General features: G+C 37.1%; 1 protein-coding gene across 1 annotated transcript in view; it reads right to left on the minus strand.

The window, feature by feature from the left end:
- The window catches only part of LOC138699508 (glutamate receptor-like), a 255,788-nt gene extending 241,979 nt beyond the window's left edge, over positions 1-13,809 (minus strand). Inside the window, exon 1 of the mRNA XM_069825449.1 lies at positions 13,499-13,809. The gene's annotated coding sequence lies outside the window, so the exon portion shown is untranslated. The remainder of the gene's footprint in view (positions 1-13,498) is intronic.
- Positions 13,810-18,581: the final 4,772 nt, after the last annotated feature.

The raw sequence follows: 18,581 nt of genomic DNA on the forward strand, positions 1-18,581 counted from the left end.
ATCTATTTTTTGTGTACATTTTATTCAATTGTCGGTTTCTGGTTTAATTATGTAAATCCTACTTAATTGTAATCTAATACTAATATGTATACTAATGTGTTCATTTTTATTTTTACTGTGTACATTATTTTTTATCCTCTTCTGTTTTTATGCGATTCGTATTTGATTGTAACAACATTAATATGTATTCCACTATGTTTATTTTTATTTTGTGAGGTAAATTTTATGTAACTACCTCTTTTGATCTCATTATGTACCTAAATTGTATCAGTATGTAATTACTTAATTCCGATCCAGTTTTATGTTCAACTGTGTAAGCAAGTTTTAATCCTGGTTGAGTGTAAGAGAAGGCCTTACGGTCTTAACTCTGCCAGGTTAAATAAAGCCATTATTATTATTATTATTATTATTATTATTATTATTGTTATTATTATTATTATTATTATTATTAAATAGGCTATGCATTTAAAATAATTCAATTTCTGTTGATATATTTTAATTGGTTATTTTACGACGCTTTATCAACTGCTATAATCATCTAGCGTCTGAGTAAGATGAAGGTAATAATGCCGGCGAAATGAGTCTAGGGTCCAATGCCGAATGTTACCCAGCACTTGCTTTTAATGGGTTGAGGGGAAACCCCGGAAAAAAAAACTTTAACCATGTAACTTGTCCCAACCAGGATTTGAACCCGGGCCCACTCGTTCCATGATCAGACATGCTAACCGTTACTAAACAGCGGTGAACTTGTTGATATATTAATAATATCAATAATATAAGGGAGCTTTTAATATAACGAACATCATCTGCGGACCTATGGAAGAAGAACTAGTGAAGTGCTTCGTGTGGAGTGTGTCATTGTATGGAGAGAAACGTGGACATTAAGTCTAAGCGAAAAGAAAGGACTAAAAGGAATTTGAATTTAGATACGGAGAAGGATGGAGCGTGTGAAATGAACAGACAGAATAAAAAATTAACCTGTGCTAAAAAGAGTGGTTGAAGAAAGAATAATACTGAAATTGATTTATTGCGATGAAACAGGGGAACCGAAGTACCCAGAGAAAACCTCTGTGTTACCTGGACCACGAACTTCCCCGAAACAAGTTTTAAATTTAAGGTGCACAGGGGATCGAACCCGAGTCGACAGGATTATAAGTCCAGCACTCTAGCCACTGCTTTAATGAAAAGATATAAATGATACTTAATTAAAAATATAATGGAAGGAGAAATCTAGAACACTATAAAAAAAACCTTAACCTCTTCGTAAAAATAATAGAAATATGGCCAAATCATTGGCTCTATTGTGGTGGTGATGATGATGGTAACGACATCAGAAGAAACAAACTGACTCTCTTTTCAGGTCAAGATGACATCCCGAATATTGTATCAGGCCGTATTGTCTTCGTAACAATCCACTTCACTGCAGTGATCATGCTCACCAGCTACTCTGCCTCCCTGATCTCTTCCATCATGACCAGAGTATACAAGCTGCCCTTCACGACCTTCGAAGAATTCCTGAAGTTTGGGCTATACCACCTTGGAGTAGAACCTTTCAGTTCGCAGTTAATGTACTTCAAGGTGAGTGATCCAAGCTGGGGGTTCAGAGTGATTCATTTATTTATAGTTTTCTGCCCAAGTTTCTGTCTTTCACTGCAAACCAAGCATTCTTCTATCTTTTCTATTTTCCAACCTTCCTCTTAGTCTCCGCATACAATTCAAATAGCCTATCCTAATGTTGTCTATAATCTAAAAATCTTCTTCTTCTTCTTCAAAACACCACAGGACTTTTAAAATTGTCGTATAGACTTTAAAAATGCCGCTACCGTACTCTTGGTGCTATTTTTTAATAGATGGTGGTATGTACTATTTCATATTTTAAAAAAATGTGATTTTTTTAGAGAATTTCTTGAAAATTCACTCATTGGTACACTTAAGTAAGAGAGCATATAAAGAACTTTATCAAATTCTTGTACGCTGTACTTAAAATCATACTGAAACGAATGTCACGAAATTTAAACAAAATTACTAGTAAAAAACCCCCTACATCTATATTAAGGTCCACACCTGTGGAGTAAGAGTTAGCGTGTCTGGCCGCGAAACCAGGGGCCCGGGTTCGAATCCCGGTAGGGGCAAGTTACCTGGTTGAGGTTTTTCCGGGGTTTTCCCTCAACCAAATACGAGCAAATACTGGGTAACTTTCGATGCTGGATCCTGGACTCATTTCACCGGCATTATCACCTTCATTTCATTCAGACGCTAAATAACCTGGGAAGTTGACATAGCGTCGTAAAATAACCCAATAAAATAAATAAAATAAATCTATATTAAGTATTAAATTACATAACTCTAATTGTTGCCTTATACAGCGTAAATGTCCAATTATTAAGGAGTCCCCTGAAGTTAAGTATTTAGGCATAATTTGACAATCATTTAAAATGGAACCAACACATTAATTACCTTTGTAATAAATTATGTAAAATAATATATTATTTCGTTTTATTGAAGAATTACTTGTAAATAAGTTTATTACGCACAATATACTTAATTTTATTTCAATCCGTAATTATGTATGGAATTATAGGATGGGGTAGTTTATTTAAATCCAATTTTAATCCACTTTATTTATTACAGAAGAAAATAATTAAAATATGTCTCCATAAATCTATTGACTTTCCATCTCAAAATTTGTTTTTAGACTTTAATGTTCTTAAAATAAGACAAATTTATTATATTGTATTAATAAAATTCATACATGAAAATCGAAATAATTTTGAATTGTATTCGCATAGTTAAGAAACAAAAGGTATGAATTATTTACGATTGTCTGAACCAAAATTCAACATTGCTACAGTCTTTAATCATAGTAGTAATTTAGGCCCAAGAACATGTAACAAATTTATATTTAAATATCCTAATCTTGTCAATTCTAATAGTTCTAGTATTAAATTTAAAAAGTTATGTATGGATTTTATAAAAATTGAAAATTGTAAATTTAAATTTATATATTCTTATTATGTAGTAGACATAAGACAAATTGTATTATATACTTCTTAATTTCAATTCAAGAATCCGCCTCTGAGCACGAGTTCTACTCTTTCAGGGGCGAGCTAAAGTTTTTCTGTTTATTTATATTTTATGTTACAATTATTAGCAAAATAAATAAATAAATAAATAAATAAATAAATAAATATCAAATTTAAAATACGATCTGTACAAGTAACATTGTGACTAACTGTATATGTATAGCCTACATAAACACATAGATACATTCAAAATAAGCTAATTTAATTCCCAACAAAAGAACATCTTTCCCATTGCAGAAACCATTCAGGGTTCATATGATGGTTTGATAACGGAACAAGAATGGAATGTGAGTGACAGAAAACCGAAGTATTCAGTGACTGCCATCACCGTCTGTTGAGTTATAGCGTGATCTAGCTCTACTGGGTGTTCATTTCAAAGTGTGTCATGACGTCACTGTTGATGAGTCAGCGATTTGAAGCGAGTTTCAGCTTTAATGTCAGAGAAGTTGCCTATTAATCAAGGCGTTCAATCTGAATTTGAGAACGTGTACGGTATAACTTGAATGTCGTAGCAACAGATGGCGGTCTGTACGGTCTGTGTGCTACCATAACCTCTTTCGAACTGTTTTGCGAGGCCAAGTCGTACGCAGGGTATTTGTTATGATCGGTTGCGTACGGCAACATTCCACAACACAAATCAAATGCTCCGTGTCCATGTTGACCTTCGAAATTAATGTCAACAAATACATAAGTAATCGTCTTAACCCTCTCCCCATATCTCGACAGTAAGAAAAAAAAAAAAACTCACCTCAGTACATGTTTCGAAGCAGTTCACACTCCTGCCACTACCGGCGTCACCGTACGTATTGGTAAGTACTCTTCAGAATGAAAGCCGTATTGCTAGGCAACTTCTCTGGCAGATAGGTAATACACCTCTGCGGAAGTGTAGGAATTCTCTAGGCTCATCGACTAGCCACATGACGGCATACATCGAGCCATGACACACTTTGAACTGAACACTCAGTATTTCCTTACAAATGCTCGAGTTTTTGACGTCATAAATTGGTTTCGCAGATGTCCAACAACACTCTACTGCGAGCAGTGTATGTCAGAAATATTGCTCCTGTGGAATCGTCGTTGCCGGCCACCATACTGGAAAGACTGCAAACAGTGTGCGCGCGTAAGAGGTACGCCACCTTCACCACCGAGCATGACGCGGCAGTAAATGCGCAGAATCTCAACTGTACCTTGCAGAAAATTCCCAACGCATACATAGCGGCGCCTGTGTCCTTTCCTATCCAGAAGAACAGCCCTTATCGTGGCATATTCAAGCACACGTAAGTAACTCGTCTTTCTCTGCGGTCGGATGTGAACCAAGCTTCCAAGCTTATAGGAGAGTTAAATCCAACGTCCATGACTTTTTTTTAGTAGGTTATTTTATGACGCTTTATCAACAGCTTAGGTTATTTAGCGTCTGAATGAGATGGAGGTGATAATGCCGGTGAAATGAGTCCGGGGTCCAGCACCGAAAATTACCCAGCATTTGCTCATATAGGGTTGAGGGAAAACCCCGGAAAAAAACTCAACCAGGTAACTTGCCCCGACCGGGAATCGAACCCGGGCCACCTGGTTTCGCGGCCAGACGCGCTGACCTTTACTCCACAGGTGTGGACCAACGTTCATGACTTTTTCATAATTCTAGTCATTGCTAAATTGGTGGATCATTACCGTCTCAATGTGGAGTCACATTCATTTTGTAACACAAATTGAGATGCAGTTACATCATAGATTTTATAGGATTTTTTGGTAAATATTCATAGAAAATAAGGATACTTGTCCGACCTTTTTCTGTTATAGGTCTTGATTTTCGCGAAATAAAAGAAATTTTGGTATGTTTGTTTTCAGTTTTCAGTAATATTTGTTGTTAGTTGTAAGATGCGGTAAATATTATCAGATTTACAACTATAACGATGCAAAAAAAAAATAGTTGATTTCAGCGTCTGAAAAAAACTTTGTCATTTCAACTTACTAACGAAGTGGTGTTAGTTTACTTTGACCAATATTGAACTTTTAACAAATGTGTGTAGAAACATAGATTTCATATTTTCTGACAAATTCGAGGAAATCTTTTTGGATTTATAACATTTATTAAGTTTATATTATGTGGAAACTGCAGGCACATTCACAATGAAAATTAAACATGAAGTAAGAGTTAACTTAACAAATGTAAACGTTACGGTAAAATAGGCTTCGAGACTTCGGACCCAATAGAGCAGTTCAGTGGGAAATCCGCATAACGGCGTACTGAGTATAGTGGTAAAGCGTACAGTGAGTGGGGGTACTGTAGAATGATGCCAACAAATACGCAAAGGAAAACGCTCTGGATTTGAAGGTTCTGATGAATAATTTGGTTTTCATACAGACCTATTTTAAAACTGTCTGAAACTATAACACGGTTAGAAAAGTCAGAGCAAGAGATGCCGGAAGCCCTCGAATTAATTTAGAAAATGATGCAGAGAATAAATGATACACCATATACACCGGTTACTGAACGTGTAAAACGAAGTGGAAATCAATTTTATGTAAACGTAACGGATATGGAACATTGTGTAACATAAACAGCAAATTAGTGGACATAGAGTCACACGAGAATAAAGGACTGTCTCTTAGAGACTGCAAAGATGTTAGGTTTTTTCATTTTGCTCCTATCACGTCATGCGACGTAGAGCGCAGCTTTCTACAGTACAAACTTTGGCAGATAACCGAAAGAGATTTACGTTTGAGGCACTGAAAATGTATCTTGTAGTACATTGCAATTCGGTACTGTAATTGCACTTCCTAAAGACGACCAATAGGATAAATGAAAAAATGAAAATTGCTACATGTTTATTTCCACCATAAACACTGTGTGTAATTAAACACAAATGCTTATAAAAGACAGGAGAATAAATGCTTTTCACATTATTTTGACATTATCATTGTGTAATGTATATTTACTTTCAGAATGTACATATGTGTGTTTCCCCATACTACCGTACTCTACTCTAAATAGCAACGTTGTTACATCAACACATCTCTATCTACCTGCAGCGAGTCAACAACCTATAGTGCATGCACAGTAAACTTATTGTATCGGGTCCAAAGTCTCGAAGCCTGGTCATAAGTAAATTCACATTGCTCCCAGTACGAGAAACTTACATATTATCATCTAGTGGTGTGATCACATACAATGGATGCCATACAACATACGACATCTCATGATACCATCGTTTAACTTAAAAAATAAAAACAATTGTTGCCATATCATGATTTATGCCCCAATCTTTGTATTACTGTATAACACATACTGTAATGGATTCTAATTGCAGGTTGCACGTTATGCTTGGTACGGGACTGATCAAACTGGACACGGAGAGGCTGGAGAAAGCGGAAGAAGGCGCTAGCAGCGTCTCTCTGAACCAAGTGACGTCCATCCTCGTGCTCTTGGCATTGGGAGTTGCCGTCTCTGTTTTATTTGTGATTTTTGAACACGCGTTTCTGCGGGCCTGGTCAGGATTTAGAAAAAGGGCCAAAAGAAGAAATGTCCATAGATATGAAATAAAACGATATAGTTTTAACTTCTAAGCAGGAAGAGAGGTGTACCATCTAAAAAAAATCAATTAAGATGATATGTGCGTTTTTAGGCTTTCATCGTGACTGTGATCAGGATTAGGCTTTTGAGTATCTCACCGCGTCCTGGAAATTGAGATTTCCATCGCCAGAACAGATAGATATGATCAGAGGGAACGCCTACTCTGTTAGGTTCTTTACATCTGGTTAGTCCTAGCGACTGACTTGAACTGGCCCTCCTCATAATTAGAGTGTCAGTCAAACTCTTACGTAACCATCTATATGGGCTCTAATTCAGTGTACTGAAAAAACTGATGCAACATTATCATTTTTCTTCTTGTTAGCTTATTCTGTTAACTGCTATTATTTGTTTTGTTTGTTTGTTTACTTGTTTGTTATTTTTCTCAGTTCGTTATCTTTCATCATCTATTTGTTCTTTTTTTGTTTTGTATGCTTTGTCTAATGGCAGCCTCTAATTTGAGGAAGCTCTGGTAAATAAATAAATAAATAAATAAATAAATAAATAAATAAATAAATAAATAAACAAACAAATAAATAAGAAACTAATTGCGAAGTCAAATGAGACACTCGAAAAAATATTAACCAGGCTTCGAGACTTCGGACCAGATAGAGCAGTTCAGTGGGAAATCTGCATAACGGCGTACTGAATATAGTGGGTGGGGGTACTGTAGAATGAATGCCAACAAATACGCAAAGGAAAACGCTCTGGATTTGAAGGTTCTGACGAATAATTCGGTTTTCATACAAACCTATTTTAAAACTGTGTCCGAAACTATTACACGGTTAGAAAAGTCAGAGCAAGAGATGCCGGAAGCCCTCAAATTGATTGAGGAAATGACACAGAAAATTAATGAGACACCAAGTACACCGGTTACTGAACGTGTAAAACAGAATTGGAAATCAATTTTATGTCAAAATAACGGATATGAAACATTGTATAATACGAGTATAACCAGCAAATTAGTGGACATAGAGTCACCCGAGAATGAAGGACTGTCTCTTAGAGACTGCAATGATGTTAGGTTTTTTCGTTTTGCTCCTATAAAGTCATGCGACGTAGAGCGCATCTTTTCACAGTACAAACTGTGTTTGGTAGAAAACTGAAAAAGAGTTACGTTTGAGACACTGAAAATGTATCTTGTAGTACTTTGAAATTCGGTACTGTAACTGCACTTCCTAAAGACGACCAATAGGATAAATGAAGAAATTAGAATTGCTACATGTTTATTTCCACCATTAACACTGTGTATAATTAAACACAAATGCTTATAAAAGACAGGAGAATAAATGCTTTTCACATTCTTTTGACATTATCATTGTGTAATGTATATTTACTTTCAGAATGTACATACTGTATGTGTGTTTCCCCATACTACCGTACTCTACTCTAAATAGCAACGTTGTTACCTCAACACATCTCTACCTTTCACTACCTGCAGCGAGTCAACAACCTATAGTACAAGCACAGTAAACTTATTGTATCGGGTCCAAAGTCTCGAAGCCTGGTCATAAGTAAATTCACATTGCTCCCAGTACGAGAAACTTACATATTATCATCTAGTGGTGTGATCACATACAATGGATGCCATACAACATACGACATCTCGTGATACCATCGTTTAACTTAAAAATAAAAACAATTGTTGCCATACCATGATTTATGCTCAATCTTTGTACAGGGACATCATTTTATTTTTACTTCAATTTTTATTGTACCTGAGTTTTTGAATGTACTTCTCTCCCACCCCTTCTACTAATGAAGTTCCAACTCCACACAGAGCCAAGACAGCAGATAGTAAGCAGTACTGAGTTACTGAGTATAGTACGTTCCAGAAATATGTTCGCGTTTTCCAGTGACGAAAGAGCTTTCAATATTGAATCATATTTTCGCACAGGTACTGTCCGTTTGCCTACGTCGCATCCCGATTTCCCCCACCTGCTTCTGCTCGCCCCTCTGTAAAAGCTGGGCTGTCTTAGCTCTTTTCTGAAAACATTAATTTCTCTTAGGAATTGGGCGTTTACGTAATATTATACAGCTGTTTAATTTAAGTTAAATAAAAGGGCCTCGTTAAGTAATTAACTGTCACGTGATTTCCTCCCTTTCTACAATCATGCGGCATAACCACTTTGACGGACAGTAGATAGCATGTCTGAGTAATTTTATATTTTCGGGTCGGGCAGAAGTGAAGATTGAATTAACAGTACGTAGAGTAGGTATAGAAGTATTTCAACATGAGTTACTAATACGAAGGACGAAACTGGCAATTGGAATTAGATGCAATAGTCTATAGTGCGATAATATGCACAAAAGAACTGAAGCCTGTATCGAAATGAACGGCCACCATTTTCAAAATTGTGTTTAAATATTCATATTATGATTATTTTTCAATTTAACTTCTTTCTCTATATTGTACGCTAATGTGCTGTAGACAGTATAATATACACCGCATAATGAATACGTTCGCATGGATAACTCACTTCGTGAGTAAAAACACTTATTCTTAATACAGTACTGTACTTTGATTAAAGAAAAACCTAATGAAAATTATCAAACTCAAAATCGCGATATTTCCTAGTTTACGTAAATGGATGAACTACTTTTCTTCCTTCCTATACCTAGTAGAGTGATTTGTGTTTTACGCCAATATCATCGAACTCCAGTCTTGGAGGGGGGAGCAAGCGGTGTTTCCGGTTCTCTAAAGGTATAGACAGGTTAATATTAAAAATGTTAGTAAAAATAAAATGATGTCCCTGTATTACTGTATAACACATACTGTAATGGTTTCTAATTGCAGGCTGCACGTTATGCTTGGTACGGGACTGATCAAACTGGACACGGAGAGGCTGGAGAAAGCGGAAGAAGGCCCTAGCAGCGTCTCTCTGAACCAAGTGACGTCCATCCTCGTGCTCTTGGCATTGGGAGTTGCCGTCTCTGTTTTATTTGTGATTTGTGAACAGGCGTTTCTGCGGGCCTGGTCAGGATTTAAAAAAAGAGCCAAAAGAAGAAATGTCCATAGATATGAAATAAAACGATATAGTTTTAACTTCTAAGCAGGAAGAAAGATGTACCATCTAAAAAAAATCAATCAAGATGATATGTGCGTTTTTAGGCTTTCATCGTGACTGTGATCAGGATTAGGCTTTTGAGTATCTCACCGCGTCCTGGAACGTAATATTTCCATCGCCAGAACAGATAGATATGATCAGAGAGAACGTCTATTCTGTTGGTTTCTTTACACCTGGTTAGTCCTAGCGACTGACTTGAACTGGCCCTCCTCATAATTAGAGAGTCACTCAAACTCTTACGGAACCACCTATATGGACTCTAATTCAGTGTACTGAAAAAACTGATGCAACATTATCATTTTTCTTCTTGTTAGCTTATTCTATTAACTGTCATTATTTGTTTTGTTTGTTTGTTTACTTGTCATTTTTTTCACCTCGTTATCTTTCATCATCTATTTGTTGTTTTTTGTTTTGAATGCTTTGTCTAATAGCAGCCTCTAATTTGAGGAAGCTCTGGTAAATAAATAAATAAATAAGAAACTAATTGCTGAAGTCAAATGAGGCACTCGAAAAAAATATTAACATAGTTTATAATAATGTATAATAATTGATTCTGTATTAATACAACTAATTAAAAGTATTGTTATTTGCAGAGAGAGAGAGAGAGAGAGAGAGAGGGAGGGAGGGAGGGAGGGAGGGAGGGAGGGAGGGAGGGAGAGAGAGAGAGAGAGAGAGAGAGATATTTGAAAATCTCCTATTCATACATCCCAACTCTCGCAATCAACACGAAAATTTATCGAGGACCTTGAATCTACATCTGCACGAACCATAATAAGCAATTCTACGCATTGTTTTTCCCATAATCTAACCTGCTGAACAACTCTTCATAAGTATAAAAAAGGACCAAAATGTGCAACAATGCGACTACAGAAACAGTGATAATTTAGGTATCTACTTTCTGGCAGTGCACGGTAGAGTTCCAACCCCTCATCCTGATGTATAGTAGTAAACGACATCGCAACTCGGCAGACTCGAGGACCAGTATCTCCACTCAACCGAAACAAACCCCCGATCTCCACTCTTTCCCAACTACTGAACACACAGCTACAGTGTAAGGGTTGTCCAAACCTTTAAACTCGTAGCTATTAATTGATTTTATCATCGGCCACGGGAAAACATACGTACATTACATACTGTAATTTTCAGTCATAATTATTTTTAATACCCAGTATAAATAAAGTACATATGATTTCTGTCGACATAAAAAATGGCTTGTTAGCTCCATAAACTTAATCACCGTAAGTACTTCTACTGTACATGAAATTCATTCGTATTAGCCCATTTTTATAGGTTATTCTGTGTGTTTGTATAAATTGTCATTTAGGCTTATTATAAAGTGAAATTACATTATAAATTGTAGGCCTAATTAATTATATATTATTACGATTTACCAAAGTACATATGATATTTCCGTGCAGAAATTCTGCGTCGTCATATAATGATGGATGAGTGGAATAGAGAAAAATTCTCTCCGGCACCGGGATTTGAACCCGGGTTTTCAGCTCTACGTGCTGACGCTCTATCCACTAAGCCACACCGGATTCCCATCCCGATGTCAGATCGAATCCTCTCAGTTTAAGTTCCATCTCTTGGGTTCCCTCTAGTGGCCTACCCTCATGCACTGCGTCATAGATGTATGACAGTGGCACAATGTCCACACATGTGCAGAGGTGCACTCGTTATGAGTGACTAAGTGGCCGGGATCCGACGGAATAAACGCCGTCTTAAATCACTAAGTGATTATTATTCGCATATCATATATTATTACGATGTACCGAAGTACATATGATATTTCCGTGCAGAAATTCTGCGTCATCATATGATGATGGATGAGGGACATTGTGCCACTAGAGGGAACCCAAAAGGTGGACCTTAAACTGAGAGGATTCGATCCGACATCGGGATGGGAATCCGGTATGGCTTAGTGGCTAGAGCGTCAGCACGTAGAGCTGAAAACCTGGGTTCAAATCCCGGTGCCGGAGAGAATTTTTTTCTGTTCCACTCATCCATCATCTAATTTTGTATAATATTTAGTCAATATTTCATTATACATTATGTAAGCTCCTTAATATGCATGATTATGATTTTATATTTAATTATTACTATGAATATTACTACGTTTTATTGTTTCAATGTACGTATATTTCACTCCTGGTAGTGTGGAAGAGAAAGCCTCATGGTCTTAACTCTACTAGAATAAATATAGTCTATATAAGTTATATGCCTATATACTATGGTGCTTATGTAAGCGCATATTTCGGCATTTTAAGTGCGTATTTGCGTGCATACTTAAGGCTTTTAGTGCATATTATTCTTAACACTAGTCGTGACGCACTAATTTTGTACGGTTTGATTTTCAATAATTTTGCAGCTTTATGCGTTGAAGAGCGAAAAATTCTCTCTTTTGGATGAACAGGCTAATGGATGTTACAAACAAAACCTAAAGTCAACCATAACTTATTACAAAAGAAACGGCGCTCTCTAAATACACGCATTCTTTGTTACAAAGATTGAATGATTCAGAATGACTGAAAAATGCCGCACCTTTCATAATGTAAGAGTATTTTGATATTTTGACCTCCTCGAGCTGGAACGTTCAGCTTAGTGCGTCGTGTGGCCGAGAGATGTATCATTGCTACGCATACGAAAGACGCCTTCCGCATGGGCCACATTAGACTGAGAAAGACAATATGAAATTACATAATACCTTATAATATTCAACAACCAAAGATGCAATTGGCTGTAATCGTGTAAGTAGCGATAATGTTACAGCTATGGGATGTAGCCACACAAAGAATTTTGGTGGTGGCGCTATTTTGGTGATTTAAATTTTATCATACTTGAAAAGAGGGGGTTAAGAATAATGCTGAAACTTAACAGGAAGAGAAAAAGGAATTGGTTGGGTCACTGGCTGAGAGGAAAGATGCACTGGAAGGAATGGTGAACGGGAGAAGAGTTCGGGGCAAAGTAAAATATCAGATAATGGACCACATTAAAATATATGGATCATATGCGGAGACTAAAAGGAATGCTGAAAATAGGAAAGATTAGAGAATGCTGAGTTTGTAGTGAAAGACCTGCCCTTGGGCAGAAAATTATGAATCAATGCATACTGAATTGTCTAAAAAAAAATGAAGATTAAAGACAATATAATAATCCGTGGCGCTACAGCTCGTGAAGGGCCTAGACCGACCAGCCGGCTGCTGGCCTCACGCCCACATACCAAAGCAGAGGTGGACGATCATCCAACCAGAATGGAGGTATCGTGTGGTTAGCACGATCCCCCCAGCCGTTATAGCTGGCATTCGCAACCGGATTTCGCTACCTATTGTAGCTCCCCAAGTGCATCACGATGCTGGGGCACCGGTCCCATACACTAGCCGAAATTTCATGAGAAAATTTCTTCCCCCATGAGAACTCGAACCAGCGCGCATTCCGTAACGCGAGTCCTAGGCGCGGGACAAAGACAATATAGAATGGACAATTAAAAGTAAAGGTAGCCTAATTTACTTCTCAAAGAGGCAAAAATACGAGTAGGAACGCCAAAATTTTCATTATATTGCTTAGTTCTTATGGTTAGTGTAGGCCTATAATGTAGATACTGTAGTTCAAGATTTTCAAAATTTTCGTATAAAATCCTTAAAAATATTATCAATCAATATTGATTGATTGATTCTCAGACCTGATTATTTCCAATACAGGGCAATCAATTTGACACAAATGAAAACTGAAAGTAAACTATGTAAAGCAATGATAAGATGATTATTATTACCACTTACCCAATGAAGTCAAGACCTCTGTGAGTCCATCCACTTTCCGACAACAGCACTGGAAGATCGGCCATACAGTTCAGTTCTAACAACACTTTCACTTAATCTTAAGACACTTCTAACATTGTCTTGTCATTTTTAAAACAGTACATAAGGAAAATTGTAACAACACATTGCACTCAAACGCTTCTATTCGATACGAATTAGAAACTTCATATCTCACATCTACACTCCAGGTTTTAATCGCTAGAAATCATGTATAGTTAGTAGCTACGTCAGAAAGGCCGGACAACTGAACCCACGTCCACCAGCGGAGAGCAGGTTTTGCTCACTGCTAGCTCTGCAGTGCAAAACAGCTGTGCAGAAATGGACTACAGATACCTATCGCGCAAGGATACAATGGGAGTCATATTCACTCTCTAACATTAATACGCTTTAAATGGGATTGAAATAAACGTATTACAAATGATTAAAACATTCGTATTTGAGAAAATAAACTTATACAATCGGTACAGTACATAGCGTTTAATAAGAGTAGGCCTACATAACAGTATGAATACTATAAAAATGATCAACTATAGTTATGCGTACATGATTTATTTTTTACATAACTACCATCAGACCTTCTCCTGGTGACATAAAATAATTCATCCCTGTGCAAAAACCAAGAATATATTACAAATATACAACGTAGTACAGGGCAATTACAAATTATTCATCAGGTTTTAAGCGGCTGCATAAAGAAAAATATAACACTTAGAATAATGTATATATGTTTTTTTATTTTAGTAGGTTATTTTGCGATGCTTTATCAACATCTTAGATTATCTAGCGTTTGAATGAAATGAAGGTGATAATGCCGGTGACATGAGTCCGGGGTCCAGCTCCGAAAGTTAGCCAGCATTTATTCATATTGGGTTGAGGAAAAACCCTGGGAAAAAACCTCAACCAGGTAACTTGCCCCGACCGGGAATCAAACCGGGCCACCTGGTTTCGCAGCCAGACGCGCTAACCGTTACTCCACAGGTGTGGACAGAATAATGTATGTTACATCAAAATAAACAGAAACTATCCAAAGTTTCGGACACACCTTCACAAGTGTTCGATGTGGCTTCCTCTCGTTACACGACATACATGGATGCGATATTGAAGTCCACGCCTGTGGAGTAACGGTTAGCACGTCTAGCCGCGAAACCAGGTGGCCCGGGTTCGATTCCCGGTCGGGACAAGTTGCCTGGTTGAGGTTTTTTCCGGGGTTTTCCCTCAACCCAATATGAGCAAATGCTGGGTAACTTTCGGTGTTGGACCCCGGACTCGTTTCACCGGCATTATCACCTTCATCTCATTCAGACGCTAAATAACCAAAGCTGTTGATAAAGCGTCGTAAAATAACCTACTAAAATAAAAAAAAGCGATATTGAAGTTCGTCTCATACACACAATAGCATATTCCTGGCAATGGTCGTAAATGCATCTGTAATGCGATCCTTGAGCTCAAACAAAGTTGCTGGTAGTGGTGGCACGTACACTTATGTCTTTTACACACCCCCACAGAGAAAAAAAATCACAGAACATTAGGTCGGAGGATCTAGGAGACCACTGTAACAATGATGTCATCTTCAGCGCATCGCTAAATCTAAAGGCGAGGGAGTTCTGTGTTCAGGTAGCGACGCACTTCAGTGTGCCAATGGAGCGGCGCCCCATCAATTTGGAATATGAAATTATTGGAATCCTCAGTCTCTTGAGGAAACAATCATTGCTGCAGCTGTTGTTCAACACCATTGATTTGCTATAATACTAAACACAAATTATATCTTCACAGATATGGGCTTATCGTCCTCTGATTGAGGATCTGGCTGATACATACATCTGTTATCAGGCAGTACATTTCTCTTGACGGTATGTATAGGAGGAATAACAATTGTTTGTATGCATCTGAAGTCTGACTAGCGCAATATGTAGCTAGTCGGCGATGTATGGAATGGAAGGGGAAAGGAACTGGCCATCCTACCCCATTATTTCCTGGCCTAGTTGCCTCATAAGTGATACATTTTTGGTGTTACTTGTGAGGTTCAGACCTGTCTTCGGACAGTTGACTAAACAACATAGGCCTATCAAATATAAATCGCGGCATTTTACCCTGACTAAGACATAGAAACCGGTATTTTTTATTGTTTATTATAAATATTTAACTTACAAATAATGGCGATCAGGATGCGAATTAACGGACGGGAATGGAGAGATTTCCCCCCTGTTGGAAAGTTATCCCCCTCTCATAAATTCATATTAACATATCTGCCAGGGATAACGTGTATCCCCCTCACACAATATAATTGTTTTAATACGAGTATACTTTATAAAGTATAAAGTAAGCAAAGAAAATAATACTGATGTGTTATCATCACCGGAAAGCTGACAACAATCAATAACTTAGGAATTACACATCTTATCTCAGGCCTGCTCATGGATATAATAATAATAATAATAATAATAATAATAATAATAATAATAATAATAATTATTATTATTATTATTATTATTATTATTATCAAGATGCAAGACAAGCAACTCAGTGCAACCAAGCGTTTAGCAATAATAATAATAATAATAATAATAATAATAATAATAATAATTTTATCTGGTATTCTCTATCTAGGATTCTATCCCTCCCCTCATCAGAAATCTTAATTCGCACCCTGAATGACGTAGAAATCTATATGACAAGAAGAATAATGACTCCATTTAACATTTAACAATAAATTAAGCACCTCATATTTTCGCCACTATAAAGAAAAACTGTTACGTTTTTGCGTATTATTTTGTATTTTGAAAGAGAGATTTCGAAATTTAGTATCACACACGCTTAAAGTATTACAAATGAACATAAACTGCTGACATCTGTGTGTTTGCTTGTAACGCAGTGAAGGGGGTAAGATGCCATCGTTAGGTTTGAGTAGAGGCAGGGGCATGGGTCGCGACACAGCTTTTGACGATCACTGGTGTAATGTCTTACGCATGCCCGGCGTTAATACCTCAATTGAGGCACTGCAGACTACCCCTTAACTCCCCATTCCACATTCCCCGGCAGAGACAGTTATGTATCGGACTGATACGATTAGACCTAAAGATAAGCATTGCTGAGTGATGGATTGTACAACACATGCATCATAGCTTTCAGCTCTCGCTGGTCGCCTAAAACCACCACTGATGAACAGTTCTTTACTATGTGTTTGTTTCTAAAGTGGTGAAGTGGAAAGGACATAGGCGGGGGTAGCTCCTTTTCCTTCCCCTATATGCCGAGGGTTTGTCTTACGGTATTCGAATATGGGGGAATAGCAGTACTATATCTAAAGTTTTAATTCTTAAAAAAAAAAAAACCTATACAAACACACTAAAACACACCCCGATCAAATCCTCAACACACAGATCAATTTCAGTACACACACACTATTCGACTCCACACTCCAACACATTCCAACAATAAAACACACCCTCCTAACAGGCAGAGAAGTTCGAGATGACGCCGCGATCTAGTAGGCTCTGATGATGGTGCGTGATGCACTGAAACAGCTGTAAGCCGGACAAATATTACATATTTAACACGAGTAAGTCCACTAGTTCATCAATTAATTATATTCAAGTGTTAAAAGTGGTGTACGCAAGATTCAAAATGGATAATAACAGGCACTCTGCTTTGGCATGTGGTCGTTGAGGCCAGCAGCCGGCTGGTCGGTCTAGGCTCTTCACAAGCTGTAGCGCCACAGATTATTATTATTATTATTATTATTATTATTCCTTACGATGCACATTGTAAACCCTTATTCACCAGAGAAAAAAAAAAAACCTTTAATGTTGTAAATCTAAACATATTAAACTGTAAACTGTTTATTAGGTGTTAAGAAAAATCTCAACATTGTTGTTTAGTTAATTGTCCAAAGACAGGTCTAAACCTCACAAGTGATACCAACAAGGCACGTACTACTTATAAGACAACTAGGCCAGGAGATAATGGGGTAGGATGGCCAGTTTCTTTCTCCCTCCATTGCATACATCGCCGATTAGCTACATGTTACACTAATCAGACTTCAGATGCATACAAACAATTGTTATTCCTCTGACACATATCATGTACTGTGTGATAATAGATGTACAGTAGTGGCAAAAGAAACCGGACCGACCCTTGTAGCTGATTTCAGAGTCACAGATTCAAATTTTCCTAGTCACAAAACACATCCATCTTGTATAATTAATTGTAACAATGAAATTGATTGCATTTATTCGATTCTTAACGTCTTTTGTTTCCTTCATTGCCTCAAAGTTACAGATGAAAAAACTTTGAGAGTTTTATTTTCATCTGGCATCAATATTACATTTCTACCTCTATTCGGCAACGATAATTGCGTATTTTTACATTAAATAGCAGTACATACTCTGGTTTCACTATCCATATTGAAATTACCACAGTTTGACACAATACACAGCACAGGATTTTTTTGTATCAGCTACAAGGGTCGGCCCGGTTTTTTTTTTGCCACTACTGTACATGTCAGCCAGAATCTCAACAGTTATAGCCTATTAATAGAACTGAACTACACAGTTACACCACGAGATGTAATTATATAATTAATATATTATCTTTCTGAATCAAATGTTAGACTGAGCAAATTAAAAAATTATTTTAGCTCGGTTGCAATTTCTATGTTCAATAAACTGCCACAACAGATACATGACAACCGGTACATTTTAACAGATTTAAAACCATTTTGCAACTCTGGCTAACATAAGATTCCTTTTATGATGTTAAGAAATGTTTCGACTCTTCTGTAGACTTAAGTAACTTCCAATAGTGTATATTCTTAATACAGAGAGAAGTAGCCAAAATTTACCGCACTATATAGAGGACGTCGGAGAACAGATTGCCCGCAATCCATTACATGACTCACCGGTAAGCTGTAGCAGCGCAAGCGGGTGTTCAGTTTCATTATGGTAGGCGTAAATTACTAGTTAAGAGTTACCTAATGAATGACTGAAGTTGAAAACTGATGTAGATCTTACCTTTCATCACAGCAGCTGTTGAAAATGATGTCCAGCAT

Source organism: Periplaneta americana, chromosome 5 (assembly GCF_040183065.1).
Source record: "Periplaneta americana isolate PAMFEO1 chromosome 5, P.americana_PAMFEO1_priV1, whole genome shotgun sequence".
Classification (NCBI taxonomy): domain Eukaryota; kingdom Metazoa; phylum Arthropoda; class Insecta; order Blattodea; family Blattidae; genus Periplaneta; species Periplaneta americana.